At 32.9% G+C, this 19,160-nt stretch overlaps 1 long non-coding RNA gene across 1 annotated transcript in view; it reads left to right on the forward strand.

The window, feature by feature from the left end:
- The window catches only part of LOC140700024 (uncharacterized), a 155,637-nt gene that overhangs the window by 21,744 nt on the left and 114,733 nt on the right, over nt 1–19,160 (forward strand). The window lies entirely within an intron of this gene.

Raw genomic sequence — 19,160 nt, forward strand, 5'->3', positions numbered from 1 at the left:
AATATAAAAACATGCATTTATGCTTAAGTTAATTATACATTAAGCAATTAAATTTAATAAATGAAAGTGAATGAGAGAACCACCTTTATTTCATTAGGCAAATGCTTACAATGTATTAGCATTACTTAAAGAACCCCATTGAGTGGTGAAGAAAGTTAGATCATGAATGGAATAAATCAGAGAAACTTCTAGAAACTTCACACTGTAGGCTGGGCTCTAATGGTTGTGAAAAGCCACTTCTCACAGTGTTCCAAGATGAATGCAGATTAAGTTTCAGAAGGAATTGACTTCTCTGGAGATCAGACTTGGTGTGAGGAGACATTATAGAGAGAATCATGGGGGAAAGTAATAGTTACAGCCAGCTGGATTGCTAGGGGAGTGATCTGTTTAAAGCCCATTTGTTTAAATTAAAATTGTTTAGCAGGAAGTTGAGTTGTTTCTGGACACATAGATAGCTATGTTTGCAGATAGTCTACTAAAACTTTTCAGATACTCCAGAGAAAAAAAATCTTGGCATTAAGAAAAATCTAGGACCCACTAATTTTGAGGATGATGCAAGGCCTAACTTACATTGGCTGAGCTTCATGTCAGAAACAAACTTCCTAGGTGGGAAGCACTGGAGAAGGGAAGCATTGAACTAACATATGTATAATTTCATTTTATAACTTATAAAGCTCAATTTTGTCTTTCATTTATTTTTAATCACAGTTTTCATGCTATTACCAAAATGTTTCATCCGATGTGGTCTTTCCATTAAATTACAAATTGATTGAGGTAAAATAGTATGTTCCTACATTTCTGTATAGTTAGTTCATTCTTATTTAAAATAATCAGTGAACTGATTATTAAATATTGCCTAGTGATGATTACAATGATGATGATGTTATTGAAGATCATTCAGGAAGCAATACAAAATATAATAAAGTAAAAATCATTTTTTAAAGAAGATATAAGTACAAACAGATTTGACATTTACGTTTCTTTGAAGCATATATAGTTTTCTAAAAAGTTGTATTGCAAAAAAAAACACATTATAAATTTATTCTGCGATCTTTAAATCCATGAATAACTTTTTAAAAAATTTCTACCAGTATAAGTATATATATACGTACATATATACTATTGATTTTCTCCATATTCCTTTTCATAGGTTTGTGAAAAGCATTATTTCCCTAATGGGATTTAATCAAATCACAATTATCTGGCTTGAATGGAAGACAGAGTAGCACAGATAGCCCCTAAACAAAAGAAATGTAAAAACCACATACACTGACTTGAACATACTATGAGTTACATTTACAGCATTTATAGCTTGCTATTAGTGCTACATTTAAGGGGGTGTTAAAATCAGTTTATGTACTTGAAACACACACTTAAATAATGGAGAGGAAATATGAACAAGAAACTTGGTTTGTGGTGACAGAAGCCTTCCTGACATTAAACATATGGCATAAATCATGTCCTTACTAGAAAATCAATGAAAAAAATTGACTGATATTATAATGCAGTTTGGTAATTAAGACAGGAACTTGGAGACAGTTTAATTCTTATTTACCTACAATATGGTTGAATTCTTAGAATAGTCTACAATAAAATTGATACCATTATACTTCATTCTTCACTTATCATAAAGGAGTGCGAAGTATGGTAGAAAGTTCTAGTTGTTTCAGTGCATTGTGAGTCCGAGACCAATTCTTTACACTATCAAAATTCCCATTCTTTTATGACTGATTTCATTCAGACATAAAATAAGTAAGATCCTCATCCAGCAACTTTGTATTAAGGCCCAAATGACTGAATCTAAATATGCCTTAAATACCCTTTTATATTTGCATTTTTTTAAGAAAATATAAGATAAGTATTTTATACTTGGTAGAATTTTAATCATGGGACAAAAACCAAAGTGATGAATTTTACCCTTTGGGTAGTAGAGTATGATGTGGGTAGAATATCTTTACGTTGTCTCTTAAATCTGTTTTTATGTGAAGACAACTACTCTATCTCTACATAAAGCAACAGTTGAAATCATCATATTCCATTTTTCTGTTTCACTTACTAAATTTGTGGTGTACTATGCTGTTTTTTTCTTTCTTCCTTCCTCCCCCACCCCCTGCCTTTTTTTTGTTTTTTCAATTTCCCACACTTCAAGTTCTGTTTATGTGTTTAACACTATCTCATTCTATAGCTTTACTACATAGAGTCTAGTGTGAGTTTCATCCACCACACAACTTCAAGTACCTGAAATAATGCCAAGTTGTGGCCACTTAATGATAAAGCAGGATCATTATAAAAAGAGAAAACCTAAGTTTTTACTTCATCTAGAGGGTTTTTGAAATTTTTATTGATCTGTTTCTGAACAAGGCTAAGAAGTCTGCATTATTTCTCTGGCAGTGATGTTAGCATCCCAGATAAGCAAGAGGCCTATCCATTTTTATCATTTATGATGAATTTACCTTGGACTTGAATACATTCAACAACTACTACTAATGTTACATCGTTGCATAAGTAATATGATGCTACCAAGATAGAAGGAATGTATGCTGTGGATGTATGAAGAATTATGGAACAGAACAGAAAAATTCTCAGGGATTTTAAAACACTATAAAACCTACTAATTTTCATTTAAATGGCAAAAAAAGAAAACATACACAGGTGAACATTTTTGTAAAGATTTCTTCCACAAAGTTTGAAGTTCTTTCCCTCTAATTAAAGTTCAAATAATTGCATCCCACCTTAGCACAGGAAGAAAAGATTTGTCGATAGAAAGAGAAAGTAATTTTTTGATTTTAATTTTCAGATTCAATGCTTTTTTTGTCAATCATACTTCTAGGTGACTTCTACTGAGTGTTTTCTTAGGTTAAGCAGAAAAATAGAACCTTTGGGGGAAAAAAAAGGAGAGGCTTACAGCTATGATTTCTAGTGACAGAGATTTAGCAAGGGTAAAAACTTACTGTCAGCCCTTTATTTTATAGAAAAGGAAATAAAACAGTGATTGAAGTCATTTTTTTCCCCCAAATTTGCACAAAGAAATTTCCTTTCAGAGCTTGGAAGAGAATCAGTTCTCCATCCACTGATGAAGCCTCCGGATCTATACTGTGATTAAAACTGAGAGGTGAAAGAGGTGTTTAGAATTAGTGATTTGAGTACTAATTACTGACAAAAATGGCCTTCCAGGGACCATAGAGAGTACTATTATTCAATAGAATAAGACTGCACCCTCATTCTTCCAAACATCCTTTAAGTGACAGCATCAAGAAATAAAGGAAATTGACTAGATCCAAACATTTAAATGTCGATACGATGAAACAGAATCTTTCTCCTTTCTCTTTTATGTTTTTTTTCAAGTCTTAATAACTTATTATTTGGCAAAATTACAATGATAGATGAACATTTTAATTTTTTTAGAGTGTTGATCCCCATGTTTGGTAATTGGTTCTTTTTTTTTTATCTTTTTACGTTTATTTTATTTAGTAATAGTCATTTTACAATGTTGTGTCAAATTCTAGTGTAGAGCACAATCTTTCAGTTATACATGAAAATATATCTATTCATTGTCACTTTTTTTTTTTTGCTGTGAGGTACCACAAGATCTTGTATATTTTTCCCTGTGCCATACAGCATAATCTTGTTTATCTATTCTGCATTTTAAAATCCCAGTCTGTCCCTTCCCACCTGCCCCCTTGGGTACCACAAATTTGTATTCTATGTCTGTGAGTCTGTTTCTGTTTTGTATTTATGGTTGTTGGTTTTCTGGTTTTTTTTTTTTTTTTTTGAAATTCCACATATGAGCGATCTCCACATATTTTTCCTTCTCTCTCTGGCTTACTTCACCTAGAATGACACTCTCCAGGAACATCCATGTTGCTGCAAATGGCGTTATGTTGTCGGTTTTTTTGGCTGAATACTATTCCATCATATAAATATACCACCTCTTTATTCAGTCATCTGTTGATGGACATCTAGGCTGCTTCCATGTCTTGGCTATTGTAAATAGTGGTGCTATGAACATTGGGGTGCAGGTGTCATTTTATAGTAGGGTTCCTTCTGGATATATGCCCAGGAGCAGGATTCCTGGGTCATATGTTAAGTCTATTCCTAGTCTTTTGAGGAATCTCCATACTGTTTTCCACAGTGGCTTTCCTTGCTTCCCTCTCCCACTCTTAATGATTTAGAGGTATTCTTTTACAATTTTGTGTTTATTGTTTTTGTAATTTATGGCAATTATCTCCTTTCCAGTTATGAGTTTCTCATTTATGTAGCATCCTTCTTCTTTTCTATTTAGAGTAGACCTGTCAATATTTCTTTTATCATGGGTTTAGTGTTGCTAAACTCTTTTTAGTTTTTGCTTGTCTGTGAAGTTCTTTATCTCGCCTTCTATTCTGAAGGATAGCCTTGCTGGATAGAGTATCCTAGGCTGCATCTTTTTTTCATTCAGGACTTAGACTATATCTTGCTTCTCCCTCCTGGCCTGGAGCATTTGTGTAGACAAATCAGCTGAGAACCTTATGGGGGTTGCCTTGTAACTCACTCTTTGTTTTTCTCGTGCAGCCTTTAGGATCATTTCTTTATCCTTGACTGTGGCCATCTTGATTATGATATGTCTTGGTGTGGGTCTGTTTGGGTTCTTCCTGTTTGGGACCCTCTGAGCCTCCTGTACTTGGATATCTGATTCCTTCTTTAGGTTTGGGAACTTTTCAGTCATGATTTCTTCAAAGACCTTTTCAATTCCCTTTGTTGTTTCTTCCCCTTCTGGAACCCCTATTATGTATAGATTGGCATGCTTTATATTATCCCATAGGTCCCTATTATTGTTTTCACTGTTTTTTATTTGTTTTTCTCTCAGCTGTTCTGATTGGGTGCTTTCTGTTGTCCTGTATCCTAGGTCACTTATTCGTTCCTCTGTGTTATCTAGCCTGCTTTGGACAGCCTTTAGGTCAGCTCTCATCTCAGCAAATGAGTTTACTAATTCTACTTGGTTCTTCTTTATAGCTTCTATTTCATTTTTGACATATTTTATATCTCTAAACACTATTTCTTTTCATTCCTTTTTTGAAATCTTGATCTAGTAGGCCATCAATGTCTATTTCCTTGATTGTGCTTTCTGGGGATTTTTCTTGATCTTTTAATTGGGAGTGGCTCTTCTGCTTCATATTGCTCATATCTCTCTGGCACTGTGGCTTAAGAAGTATCAGTTATCTAGTTCTCCTGGAGATGGTGTATTCTTAATGATTTTATCTAGAGGTCTTTGTGTCTTTGCCCTGTTTCGCGAACTCAGCTTGCTGTTTCTAGAGGCCCTTTGTTGGCGCCCTCATCTGTGCTGCTCCCAGTGGCTGTTGGCTTGCAGATCATATCCCCTCCTAACACTGGGTCAGGAGCTGAGCTCTTTCCCAGTGGGCAGGCGGGTCACTCCCCCTCCCGATGCAGCAGTCAGATGCTGTGCTCGGGGGGCCGGGGGGGTAGGTGGGCAGATTGCGCCCTCTCCCAGCACCGAGGTCAGGTGCTGCATGCGTTACTGCCAGGAAGGGAGGTGGCTGCCCGCCCTCTGCTGGCACTGGTCGCTCCACTGCTCTTTGCAGCTGCCCACTCCACGTAGGACACTCTTAATGTGTTTGTCACAAGAACATTCATGATTTGACATTTGATCTCAGTCAGCATTGGAACATTTTCTACATTTACTAGACTTCCATAGTTTTAACCTCAAAAGAAAACAAACGAATGGGTGGCACCTTTCCAAGTATGTTTCTAGTATTAAATGAGATTGGTTCTACCCTAATAATGAGCTGTATGAGTGTTCAGAATGTTAAATGAAAACCAATTTTAAAAATTAATTCTATGTTAGAGTATTTTTACCTCTTCCCATGAATCATGAATGTCTTCATGACATCTACAATGGTGAATAACTTCTTGATCCATGGGCTGCAGAATGAATGTTGTGTTAGTAGGCTTGAAAACAATATTAATCTACTGTACATCTCCACCAGAGCTCTTGGGTGACCAGGTGCATTGTCAGCAGTAATATTTTAAAAGGAATCTTTTTTTTTTTCTAAGCAGTAGATCTCAACAGTGGGCTTAAAATATTCAGGAAACTATGTTATAAAGAGATGTGTCATGCAGTATTTGTTGTTCTGTTTAGAGAGCACAGGTGAATCCAGCAGATGTTTCTAGTCTCACAAAGATCCCTATGTCCCAAGCATAAGTCTTACTGAAGCGTGCACCTCTATCTCTCCACCCTCAAGAACCATCAGGGAACAAATATGCCAAGAGATTATCAGTCTTAAAGGCGTCTTAGTGACAGAAAGATCAAGCACATCTCAGTGAAGCCTGTGTTGATAGAGAGCTTCATAATCAGATTTCCCATCACCACCCCTTGTGCTCTGAGTCTCTCAACACATTAATACTGAATAATGTTCAATTCAGAAAATAAAGTAAAATTTTCTTTGTGGTCTGGAAAACAGATGAGCTAGAAATTGAATTATATTTAAAAGAAAGAAAAAGAAAGAGAGAGAAAGAATAAAAGGAAGGAAGGGAGAGAGGAAGAAAAGTAGGAAGAAAGAAAAGGGAAGTTATATTTAATGAACATTAAGTTCAGAGATCTGAAAATCATCCTTATTACACAAGTGAGGTCTCTGCCTTGGAAATAGGATGATACTCAGATACAAAACATGGGGAACAAAATCCTCTTCAGTAATTCAGACTTAATCTCTGCACCTGCAAGGAGAATTGGCAAGAATAGGGAGGTATGATACTCCTACAGGAGAGAGTGGATCATTGAGGACAATAATACAATGTATGCCACCTGTACCTAGAGATTCCCTAGGATCTATTCATATGAATTTCACAATATTCTACCATGATGGACATGAACACTGGAATAGTATTTTCCATAAAATTTTAGAACCATCCTAGTTTTGTGTGAACAAACATTTGCTAGATTTACGTATTGTTTGAATTCTAAGGATGCGTTTTAAAAACATATTTGTTTACTAAATAAGAATTCTCCTTTTGGGTATTTCCAATCTTAGAATATAAATATTTATTATTATTTATCCAGGTGACATACTCAATTGAAGCTCAAACGCACAGAGTTTTAGGAACATAAATATAAACTTGTAAAAACTTCCTAAAAATGAAATAAAAAGAGATCACTTACCAAAATACTTTTAAAGTTTTAACAAATAAGTTCTACTGTAAAAACATGTATATTATATGAAATTAATAATAATAAGGTATATTGGGAGTATGCCTTAGAGACAGAAGTGAAATAATGTTTAAATGTGACTTTCCTCCTTTAACTATCCATGGGATACCCAAGTTCAAAAATTTCTTCTATGTTATTTGTAAAATTTAAAGTATGAAATACTGTAGATAATTTACATTGATTAAGAGAAAGGTAAGAATTCTTTTCACAAACCCTTGAAAAGTGACAGGAATAAGAGACAACTTTATAGGACAGTATAAGATTAATTTTTAAATGAATATGGCAATTTACCTAAATTGATTGGAGTTGGACACAATTCTGCCACTATATGAAGAGTCACAGAAAATTTTAAGAAGAAAAATTTCCAGTTACATTAATGAAAACACCCATTCTTCTTTTGTGAATGATAATTTAAACTCTGTAATAATGTTAGAACCACTCAAAAACACTTTTAAGATAAAGACAATTTCTATTTAAATAATCCTAATATTTCTATTTAATGGAAAAATATTCATGTCAAATTGTATCAGACTATCTGTAGAGTTCATTAAAATAATTAGCAAGAGCAGATTGAACAGTGATGACATTTCCCCCACATAACAGTATCTTTATTTAGAAACTAGCCTGTTTAATGGGAAGCACACTTGTTTAAAATCATCTGCTGCTGCTTAGGAAAGTGAACCCTGGTAAATGTTGACTGCAAGAGCCATGCTTTATAAATTGTGATACATAGGATTTTGAGGGGCAAGGGAAGAACTGGAGTAAACCTAATATGCTGTATGGTAAGGGTATGGAAAATTTGGGCAGAAGCAAGAGGAATCTAGGAACTAGAAGGAAAAACGAGACTGGAAAACGAAGACTGATCAAAGGCACTATTAACACCCAAACTCAACCACCGCTCCTGGTCGGCAGTTAGACTTGGGAGTAGAGGCATTTATAAAGTTGTATGCTCTCAGATGTGATAAACCTTCTCCTGCATCCTTCATAAATGTCTGGGAAATGTGTTATATACAATAGTGCTTAGAATATTAATAGTATTTCCATACAGTGGAAAGATGCTGACTTGATTACTGTGTCATGGTTAATTTTGGATGACAGCACAGCCAATGTATGAAGAAGCCAGTTATCTGTTAGATGTGGATTCTAACATTCATCCATCCTTCCATCCATCCATTCATCCATTTATTTATTTAGAAATTAACATGTGTGTTTATTCACATAGAAAATAAGCATACATCATACGTATAATGAAGAAGCTAGTGTTCATATAGCACTTTAAAATTGCAAAGTATTTTCATATATTTAGTCCTCAGAATAATCTTATGAAGTGGACACTTGTATTACCTCATTTTATCAGAGTATTATGCATTATATCCAGGAGATAGAAAAATGAAGACTGAAATCCAGGTCTCTGAAAAACCAAATCCTTACAAACCACTTAAAATAAAGAGCAGTATTTGAAAAATACATAAGCGTTGATCACTGTTTAAATATTTCCAGTAGAGAATATTATACCCAGACATCTGTCATTCTGACCTTTAAAGAGGTACTGGAAATGTCATGTCTAGCCTAAATAGCATATCCAATATATGCTCAAGTGTTCAGCAAAATCTAAGCTGGGAACAAACAAGGACAATCTGTCAAACCAGCTGTTCCCAACATTTGATAACACACTCTCTTTCAGAAAAAAGAAGCTTGTCTCTGATACTGTTTTTCACACAGTGTTGATAAATGCCAGTATGTCAATTCCTCACATATTAAAAGATTTCCACATATCTAACCTGACACACATGTGGAGTCTCCACTGAACAGGCCAAACACAACACTGCTAAGACGTTTTTGCTTATTTAATGTAATTAGAATCTGGATTTGTAGATTATTTGATTTTTTTTGCTAATGGGTCAAGCAGATAGAAAAAAAGTAGGATAAAATGCCATTAGAACTGTTTCATATTTTTATTTTCCCTAACTCCAAGTTGTTAATTTTTTATAACATTGTTCTGTTAATTTAACCCAATGTTCAAAAATGCCAAAATTACACATGATAGGAAAATACTATTAAGTTAATCTCTATTAAGGTACCTCAAACCACTTTCTGCCTTGTTAGAGAAAAACATTAAAAAATGAAAATATGAAGAAGAGTATGATTATTTGATTATTGAGGAAAAATTTAGGAAGTTATTACACCAGAAATGTAATTAAAATTGACTTTGGGAAAATATATTTTATCAGCTATTAATATAAAGTTAGCCTAAAAAGAAACAAAAGAAAAAGTAGTTATCAAGAATAGGGCAGCATTTAATATCTTTAAAAACTTAACTTTTTTAAAGCAATCATGACAACCTAGGATTGTTCATTTTCTAACACGTGTGGATATAATATATAAAAACTAGCAAAACAGAAGGGGAAGAAAATGGAGTTCTGTTGGATCAAATTTGCTGTGTTTCCTGACTTGAAAAATGCAGTACATATTGGTGCCATTTCCTGAAATAAAGAAAACTGAGGCAAAATTAGGTTGTATACAATGTCTGAATCAAGTCTGAATGAAGCACGTAAGATGCATGTGAGATATGCTAGGTTGCAATAAAGAGGCAGGAGACTTAAATTTGAGTCTTCTTAGCATGAAGATATATGATCAATAGCTGTGGGGAAAAGGTAAAAGATGATGTTACCAGTTAAAGTCACAGGGTAGAAAGAAAAGGGATCTAGGTCTAAATTACATGACAGAAGTTTTGGGGAATATTGAATACAAAAGAATGAAAATTAGAGAATTAATGAGTTAAAATGGATAAAGTTTAGCTACCTTTATTTCTATGACTTTGGATTTGAAGGGAAATGAGAAATGCGATGAAAAATATACACTGATATTTAATAAAGGAACTTTTTTCTTTTAATTTGGGACATTTTTACTTAAGTTTGAGGTATTTGAGGATAGTGGTAGTAACAGTAACAAATCCTAGTACCAGGCATTGTGCTAAGTATTTTGCTTGTATCATCTCACTTAATCTGCATAACTTTACCAAATATGAGTGAAAATATTAAATAATAATTAGCTCAGTGTTTCAAAGGAGAAAGCTGAGGTTTCAGAAGTGGTAAGTGGGGAAGCTATGATTCAAATACAGGCCAGTTGACCTTAGAGCTACACATTTAACCACTCTGTGCCTTCATGTTTATAATCTGATGAGGATGACCCAATAGAGGAGGAAGTTTGATGATGCGTAACGGAGTAGAAAAGGAAAGGAATGCACTTGAAAAAGTGAGGGCATAGGTAGAGAGATTGGCCTTTGATAATGAAATATCATGTCTTCCATGAATGAGATGCTAAGATAGGTGCATAATTAAGTAGATTTGTAGGTTGTACAGTATTCATATATGTTAATGTATGTATTTTTTAAAGAGTTACGAGGCAAGATACTGAACTGAAAAAATCCTACTAAAAAACTCGTTAACATTTACACATAGTTTTCATATGTATAATGAGGTATTTTCAAAGGACATTTAAATACTTGATGACTAAAAAGAGGGATAAATAATGTGAAAACAAATATATGTATGTATATGCATGACTGGGACATTGTGCTGTACATTCAGAAATTGATACATTGTGACTGACCGTACTTCAATCAAATAAATAAATAAATAAATAAATAAATAAATAAATAAATAAATAAAATAAAAAGAGGGACAAAATACATTTCAAGAATCAAGGAGATTTCTGAATCATTTATATAGGAAAACATTTAAATGGGCCAATTGGTTGTGTGAAGTTAATACCAAAATCCTAATCAGAAATAGAGAGGTAATGAGACAAAGAGGAACTAAATGTTCCATATAAAGATGGGATTGCAGCCCTGAGTGTATCACTCAAACTAGAGGTATCTCTGAAAGAAGGGAAAACCTGTTTTTCTCTTCTAATTGAATCCTGGAAGAGGCTGAATACCTGATTTGGGGGTGGTGAAAATAGTCTCTGGGGTTGACCTGGGACAAGGGAAGGGAAAATGGAGGGTTGAATTCTTTCAACATTTTAAGCAGTCTGGAGAGAGATTGGCAAGAAGTCAAGCAAGGAAGAGTAAGAGCTTTCAGACATGCTGTTTCCAAATAGTTTAAAGAAGTTATTTATGAAAATAAAAATTGACCTAAGGGTCACCTTAACAATGATTGGCTGAGTTATAGAAGGACATCCAGAATGGATTTTTAGACCATATGAGCTCTTCCTTAGAGTTCTTAAAAGTAAAACAAAATAAATCAGAGAGAGAGGGGAAGGAAGGACAAAAAAAATCCTTTAGATGGAAAGCCCAGTAGAAGAATGGAACTGCTGCAGTGTTGCTGGATAAGACCTTGAGCTTTCATGTTAGAGGAATGGATTGCATTGTGAAAGATGGAGAACTTGAGGATATTTATGTTTCAGTTTGGGATCTTCTCTATAGTGATTTTGAACTCTGGTGTACCATATAAGTATATGTTGGGCTAATCTCTATGTTTAATATTGAGGAGAGAATACATTTCAGTCTCACCATAATTGTCAGTTTTGTGTAAATATGAGCCATGGGATTAAAAACAGGCCTTGATCAGGCATTGCTGGCTATTGGGTTACCACCAGTGAAATACAAGGTCAGTGATTAAAATCATCCCAGGATTACCATTCTAGGTGGTTGCAGTTTGCGAGTGGCACTTTAGGAATTAATAGCCAAAGATCATAGCAATATGCTCTAATAATATGCACCAGAAATACTAATTTCTGACTTTTTTAATTAGAAGAAACTTATGACCTCTATAGGAATTTCAGGTTGTATTGTAATATTCTAAGCATATCCGTGTTGATTTTCTGTAAATTAATTCTTAATCAGATTTTCCTTTACTTCTAATGCAGCCTTTTCACTTTTCTCTGGAAATTCTCATATATGATTAAATTGTACAAATTGTAAAGAGAGGCTGATTATACTTCAGTCTGCACAGAGTACTTTTATGTTTATAAAGCATTATCTTGTAAATAGTATAAAATTAATCTTATACCTTATAAAGTCTTTATTAGCTGAGTCAATTTATGTTCAAAAATGAAAAACAAAGTATTTCACTATAAAGAAACTAGGAAATGTCAAGATTGCCAATAGATAATGAAAGAAATTTTAAGTAATTTTCTATAAGTAAAACTTTACAAATCCTAGTAAGCAGCATATTACACTTACCAGGAAGTGGAAACTTTTCATGTTCTCTTTCTCAAGGTTTTTAATTGTTTTAGGAAATCCTTTTTCTAGTTAATTTGTGATTATGTCCATGTGGATTTTTCTCTGTAAATTATTTCGGTTTTGTTTCTTTCTTTCTTTGTTTTTAATTTCCTACTGCAGTAGGCAACTTCTTAATAGCTCCCAGTTACTGCCACTTCCTGGTGTTCAAACTATAGTACAATTTCCTAGCCTTGACTGTGTGTTTAACCTAATTCTTGTTTCTGACAAATATACTACAGAAAAAGTGATAGGATATCACTTCCAAGATTGGGTTGTAAAAGACCATAACATCCATCTTAGTCACATTCTCTCTCTCTTGCTTTTGTTACTCATTCAGTCTGATGAAGCAGATTGCCATATTGTGAGATATGGCAGTCAAATGGGGAAGCAAATCTTCCTTCAATCTAATCCGGGAAAAACTCCATGCCCCTGGTGCAAACCTTGGCTGCAACCCTGTGAGATACCCTGAACCAGAGGACCCAGCTAAGCCTGGTCTAGATTTCTGACTCACATGATTGAATGATAAATGCTGTTGTTCTAAGCTGCTAAGTTTTGGGGTTAACTTTTATTAGGCAGTAGTATATAATTAATGAACTCATCTTATGCTTTATTCTGTTATATCTTGGATAATTTTAAATTAAGCTTTTTTTAACCAGTGAAAATTTTCATATAATCAATTAATATTGCCATTTATCAACCAAAATGGTAACTATCTGAAATGGAAAAGTGAAAGACAAAAACAGAATTATTTCTCCTATTTATTTGGTTTATTAACATTATCCTTGAACTCCATTTCTATAGATTCTAGATATGAGCTGACTAGAATGCAAATATCATTAGATTTATCTGCTTAAAAGATTCTCAATGGATCAAATCAAAACCAAAAAAAATTATCAGAAGTTATGAGATATTTTGAATCTTCTTGTGATTTTGAAATGGAGTGAAAATTATGTTGGCTTGTAACTGAACACATGTTATGTATATTGGTTAGATAGAAGTCATACTGGTGAATGGTCCCAGTGAATTAATGGGATCAACTAAAAGACAATTTTTCTACCAGATGTAATATTCTGTTACTTGCATATAAAATAGTTTTCCTCTACAAAATGAGTATCTTGGTGATCTTGGTATTACCTTTCAGAATTATTCATCTGAAATCTAAGGAGAAACAAGAAAATTGAATGGGAGAGAACAGATAGGGGAGGGAACGTAGAGTAGTAGAAGAATTAAGTAAGGAATAGTGAATATAGTCGTGTGTGTGTGTTTTACTTAAATTTTTGATGGAACTACGAAATATACACATACAAGTGCACAAATCATAAGTGCACAACTCAATAATTTTTCACCAAGTTAACACACCTTATATAGCACAGCATTCAAATAAAAAAAACATTACTTGCACTCTAGAGACTAATTTAAACTCTTCTAGTCACTACATTTCTAAAAGGTTAACACCACTAAGATGGTACATACATTATTCTTGCCTAATTTAAAATTGTATGTAATGAGAATATACATTAAATACTCTTGAGTCTAGCTTTTCCTTAATCTATGCTTATGAGATCCATTTACGTTGATTGTGTAGCTGTAGTTTGTTCATTCTCATTATGGTACCAGATTGCATTGACTAAATAAACCATAATTTATATATCCATTTTACAGTTAATAGACGTTGGGTTGTTTCTAGTTTGGGACACTTATGAACAGTGCTGGAATCAGCATTTTTGTTAAGTGTCTTTTGGTACACGTTTATATACAGTTTTCTTGGTTGTAGACTTAGAAGTAGAACTGCTGAGTCAACAGCATGAGAATGTTCTGTTTTGGTAGAAAATGCCAAAAGGTTTTTCAAGTGGTTAGTCAGTTTATACTCACAGTATACAAAAGCTTCAATTGTTCCACATACTAAATGACGTATATTATTATCAATCTTTTGAATTTTCATCATGGGGGTAGGGGACATATGTAATGGTAATATAATATTGTGCATTTTTCAGATGAAAAACGTTGAATATTTTTCATAGTTATTGGCTTATTTGATATCCACATTTATAAAGCACCTTTTTAAATTCTTTTACTCATTTTTATGTTTCTGTTTTAATACGTTTCTTGAAATTTATTATATGTTTTGAGTATGAGTTATTTTCTGATTTTGGTATTGCCCTTTCTTTAAATGTTTGAAATAATTAAACAGTGACAACTTTAAGCTTGGAATTTCCTATTTAAAAATAAATATTCAATAAAAACATTCCTTTGGAAGATAAAGGAATATTCAGATTTTGCACATCTTCTTTTATCTTTTTTGGAGAGTTGAGATTTCAAGAGATACAGTCATTTCATCTAAATTATAAATTTTTAACTTGAGAGAAGTACTTCTAAGTATAGAAAAAACACGGACACTATCACAAGGCCTCAGTTTATATTTAAGGGTATCAATGAAATTAAATAGGAGAACAATAAATAAAATATGACCAAACTTACCCTAATGAGTAATAAGAGAGGAACATGTTTAAAGAAATGTTTGTAGCTACAAAGCAAACATTCTATGTGTGTTCAAATTTGTAGAGCTCTAGCTTAGCTACACAGGACTGGTCAAGAGCATCATATAAAAACTCTAAAAAAAAAAAATAAAAGCCAGCTATCTTCCAACTATCCTTCTTGGAACACCCTGCAGAGGTACTCAAATGAGAATCATAATTGACTGCAAAATCACTACATGAATTTCAGAGCATCTGGTTTCCTGAATTCTGAAGGTTCATTTTTGAGCCATTCTTCCTTATCTCTGCCAGTGGAGCCAAGATATAACAGGATGTCTTCCCTGTCAAAAATTTAAAGAATCCTCTCTTTATGTCTAAGTTTCAGAGTGATTTTAGAAATGTGAATACTGGAGCATAAGAAAGAACAACAAACTACACTGTGATACTATAAGAAATACACATTTGATTTTTTTGTCCCCAGTTTTTGACACAGAGCTTCTAAAACCCTTGAATTCTCTGGAATGATAAGTGTGTCATTTGATTTTCCAGGCATAGAGAGGGGTAAGGAAAAATATGGGACCTTCAGAGATAATTGTACACTTAGTGAACACTCAACTCTCAGTACTGAAGAATTAAATTATTTTTAAGGGGACACTGGTACATAGATATGAAACTTCAGTGTTTTGCCCCAGTGCAGTGATCCATAGAAGGAATTTGATGACATTACTACCATATTACTTAAAGAATAAGTCATAGTTCCTGGTAAGAGGATCATAAAACACACTTGATATTCCTATTTTTAAAAAAGTTTTAATTATGTGAAATTTGGCTAGCTTTTGATCATTGGCTACACAAAATTAATGGCTGTTTATTTATTCGTTGCCGTTTTTCAATTGGCAACTATATACTTCCAAAATTATATATTTATTAATTTGCTTAGCAATGGAAAAGTATGAAAGGAAAAAAAAAAAGACAGTGCCAGATTTAAAGAATTAAAGGACCTAACAACTTAAATCACAATCCACACACAGGTAATTGTACATAAAATTAAATTAATATAACCTATTTTTGTGGATATAAATATTAACCTTCAATTAATTCACAACAGAAAAAACAGTCAGTCTGTGATGTCTATTTATCTGTCTAGCTAGCTGCTATCCAGAGAATGACCAGAATATATTAATAGCACAGTTAGGAGTTTTTTTAAATGCATAGACATACAGATAATACTAACTATGCACCACTGTCAGTTTCTATTTCGGATATGACCACAACTTAGACTGTTTCATGACTCACACAAGTACAAATAAAAGAATGCTAGAAAATGCTCACAAAATATTCCTCCATGCTACACACATAAAACAGATTCAACAAATTATATCTCACTTTTATATTTAATCCCTAAAGAACCTAGAAGTGATCATTACATGGCAGGTGGCCAATACACCTACTTGCTGAAGTTTCATTTAATCGGTTGACCACAATTTGATTGAAATATAATTTGTAACTGCAACAAATTTTCCTTCTTCCCCTTTTAAGACTCAATATAACTAGTTATCTCTTGGATATGAGAGAAGGATAGAATCTAATATGCATCTGTTCCAATTAAGTGTGGAGAAAGTTTGTAAAATGATTCGTGATTGAAGCCAAACAAAGCTTTGAGTAAGAATTCATTTGATTGCTTTTCTTGAGAAATATAATATGATATTTATATTAAAAACTTATTCATAATTTGAATGTTAGGCGTTAATGTTCCTTCCAATACTGAGAACATTTAGAGAGATTTATAAATGACAAATGCAGGGATTCATGTTAAGGAAAAAGTTAAAATACTAGTACAAGTGTTCTACTCCTTGCTTTTTATGACTCAGCATGGGTTACAAACCTGCTTTCATTTTTGATCTCTAATGACAATCCAATGCTAGTAAAAGCCAAGAAATTTACTTCCATGGTAAATAGATTTAGTAGCCATGGGCTCATGAATTGATGAGTACTTTTTCTAATCTCTTTACTGTAATGTGTAAATCATAAGAGTTTCTCAGAAGTTAAATATGAACTGAATTCATTACAGTGTAAATTCATTGTACAATGTAAATTCATCTGAATTTAGACATTAAATACAATTAGATTTACTACATGAAATTAGTTACCTCATACTTTTCTTCTTGATGTTTTAAATTCATTTTTATAATCTATTTTATTCATGATTTTTTACTACTTTGCTCATACTAAATTTAATTTTTTTAATGTTTTATTTGTTTTTAGATAATGTAATTTATTTCTTTTTCTTTGACATTTTATAACCAACTTTTGGTTTATAATGACAAAATTGGGCTAAATTTGATACAGGGATATATATTTGTATATCACTGAAATGTTAAAATTTAGGATATAATCCATCAAATACATTTGGAACAAGATTTGCATATGTCTGATTTTCATGAGGGATAGTGATTATTTGAATTTGATTCAAGGATATGAAGGTAGTGGCCTTATTCTGTGTGAATTAGTAATTTTTTAACTGTATCATTATAGTAACCATTTATATATGCTTTAGGAGGCCACTACATTATCAATGAATATGCTACTACTTTCTGTAGTTGTTTTACAGGCTAATTTTTGGATTAACATTAGCATATTGATAATGATTGTGTTAAATTCCAAAAAATAAATAATATGATACTTATTATATATCCTATACATATATGATAGATAACATGAAGAAAGTATAATAACTGTGAGATACTTGGAATGTCATTTTACATATATCTGCACACATATACATACATACCTTTATATACATATATGCATATAAATAATATACATTTATATATTATATAACATACAAATGTATATTATATTTTAAAAGCATACTGTGTATGCCATAAATTTAAAGAGGGAAGTGTATATGAACCATCTTGTCTGTATTCAATCTGAAGTTTACTGGCTTAACATAGGACAATTCTGATTGTCTACTTGAATTTAATTATTTGTACTTGAGAATTCAAGTTTGCCCTTAAGTTGCTGGCCCCTGTTTGTGGAGATGATTTAAATCTTTGGAAATGTCAAGTTCCTTGCTCTTCTGGCTCATCTAGGTGAAGATACTGAGTAGCTTATTGGAAACATGAGTTGTGGAGCTCAATAGAAATAGAGATACTTGTTGTGCATGTAGTTGTATGTGGTGGCGGTGCATGTGCTTGAAACATTATAATTTAATATGGAACCACACTGAGTAAATTAGTAGGGTGAAAAGTAGAAAAATAATGATAGAATCTATAGAATCACCAATGTTGAAAAGATGGTTGATAGAATTTGAGAAGCAATATTCAAAGAGTAATAGAACTAAGAGAGAACTTCATTATATTATCCATGACACATGAGAATTCAAAATGGAGGAAAATTTAAGTATTGTCAAATTCCTCCTTGAGGTCAAAAATATATGGTCCGAGAAGGGGTCATAAGATTTAGTAATTGGAAGATAGTTAGTGATTTTAGTCACCTCTGAATAAATTGGAAACCAGATTTTGGTTGATAGTAGAATGAAAGGAATTTGAAGAACTTGATAGTAAATTTAATCTATTACTCTATTATTTTTACTTGTTCTGCATTCTGTCACAATTCTATAGTAGTAGTCAGCTATAAATAACTTAATATCTCTGCACTATACATTATGTGAAGCTCTTTTAATGTGTTGTCTTTTGCCTCCTTCGCAAATACACTGAATTAGGTACTATAGACTTTATTTTCTCTATATGAAAAATAAGAATTTACAATGAGGAATGAGGAAGATAGAATATTAATTCATGTACACAGTCCAACGCCAGGGTCTTTACCTGTTAATGCTAAACTCAGCCTTCCCCAGTATTCTGAATCTCCTCCACTGGGCTAATTTACCAGAATTCTGAGTTGTAAAAAGTACTGACTTCACCATGTTATTATTTTTTTTAATGAAGATAACTCCTTATTGTATATGTTTCTAACAAGTCATTATCAGTGGCTTCCCTAGTTAATGATACTTACAAATCCACTGACTAGGAAGGGCTCCAAGAGTAATTTAGAAAATACTCAGCTTTCTTCAGCCACTCCACTCCCATTAAAATATGAAAATATTTGACTTTATATTGTTCTGTGTTATTGCCAGCCCTCAGATTATCCATTATCTGCCTAGAACCTTCTTGTCTGTGCTTTCCCTTCTCTCTCATAATGTTCTTTATTATTTATGTTCTTAGTTCTGACAGTGGAGCATTTTGAATATAACTCATTA

Source organism: Vicugna pacos, chromosome 12 (assembly GCF_048564905.1).
Source record: "Vicugna pacos chromosome 12, VicPac4, whole genome shotgun sequence".
NCBI lineage: Eukaryota > Metazoa > Chordata > Mammalia > Artiodactyla > Camelidae > Vicugna > Vicugna pacos.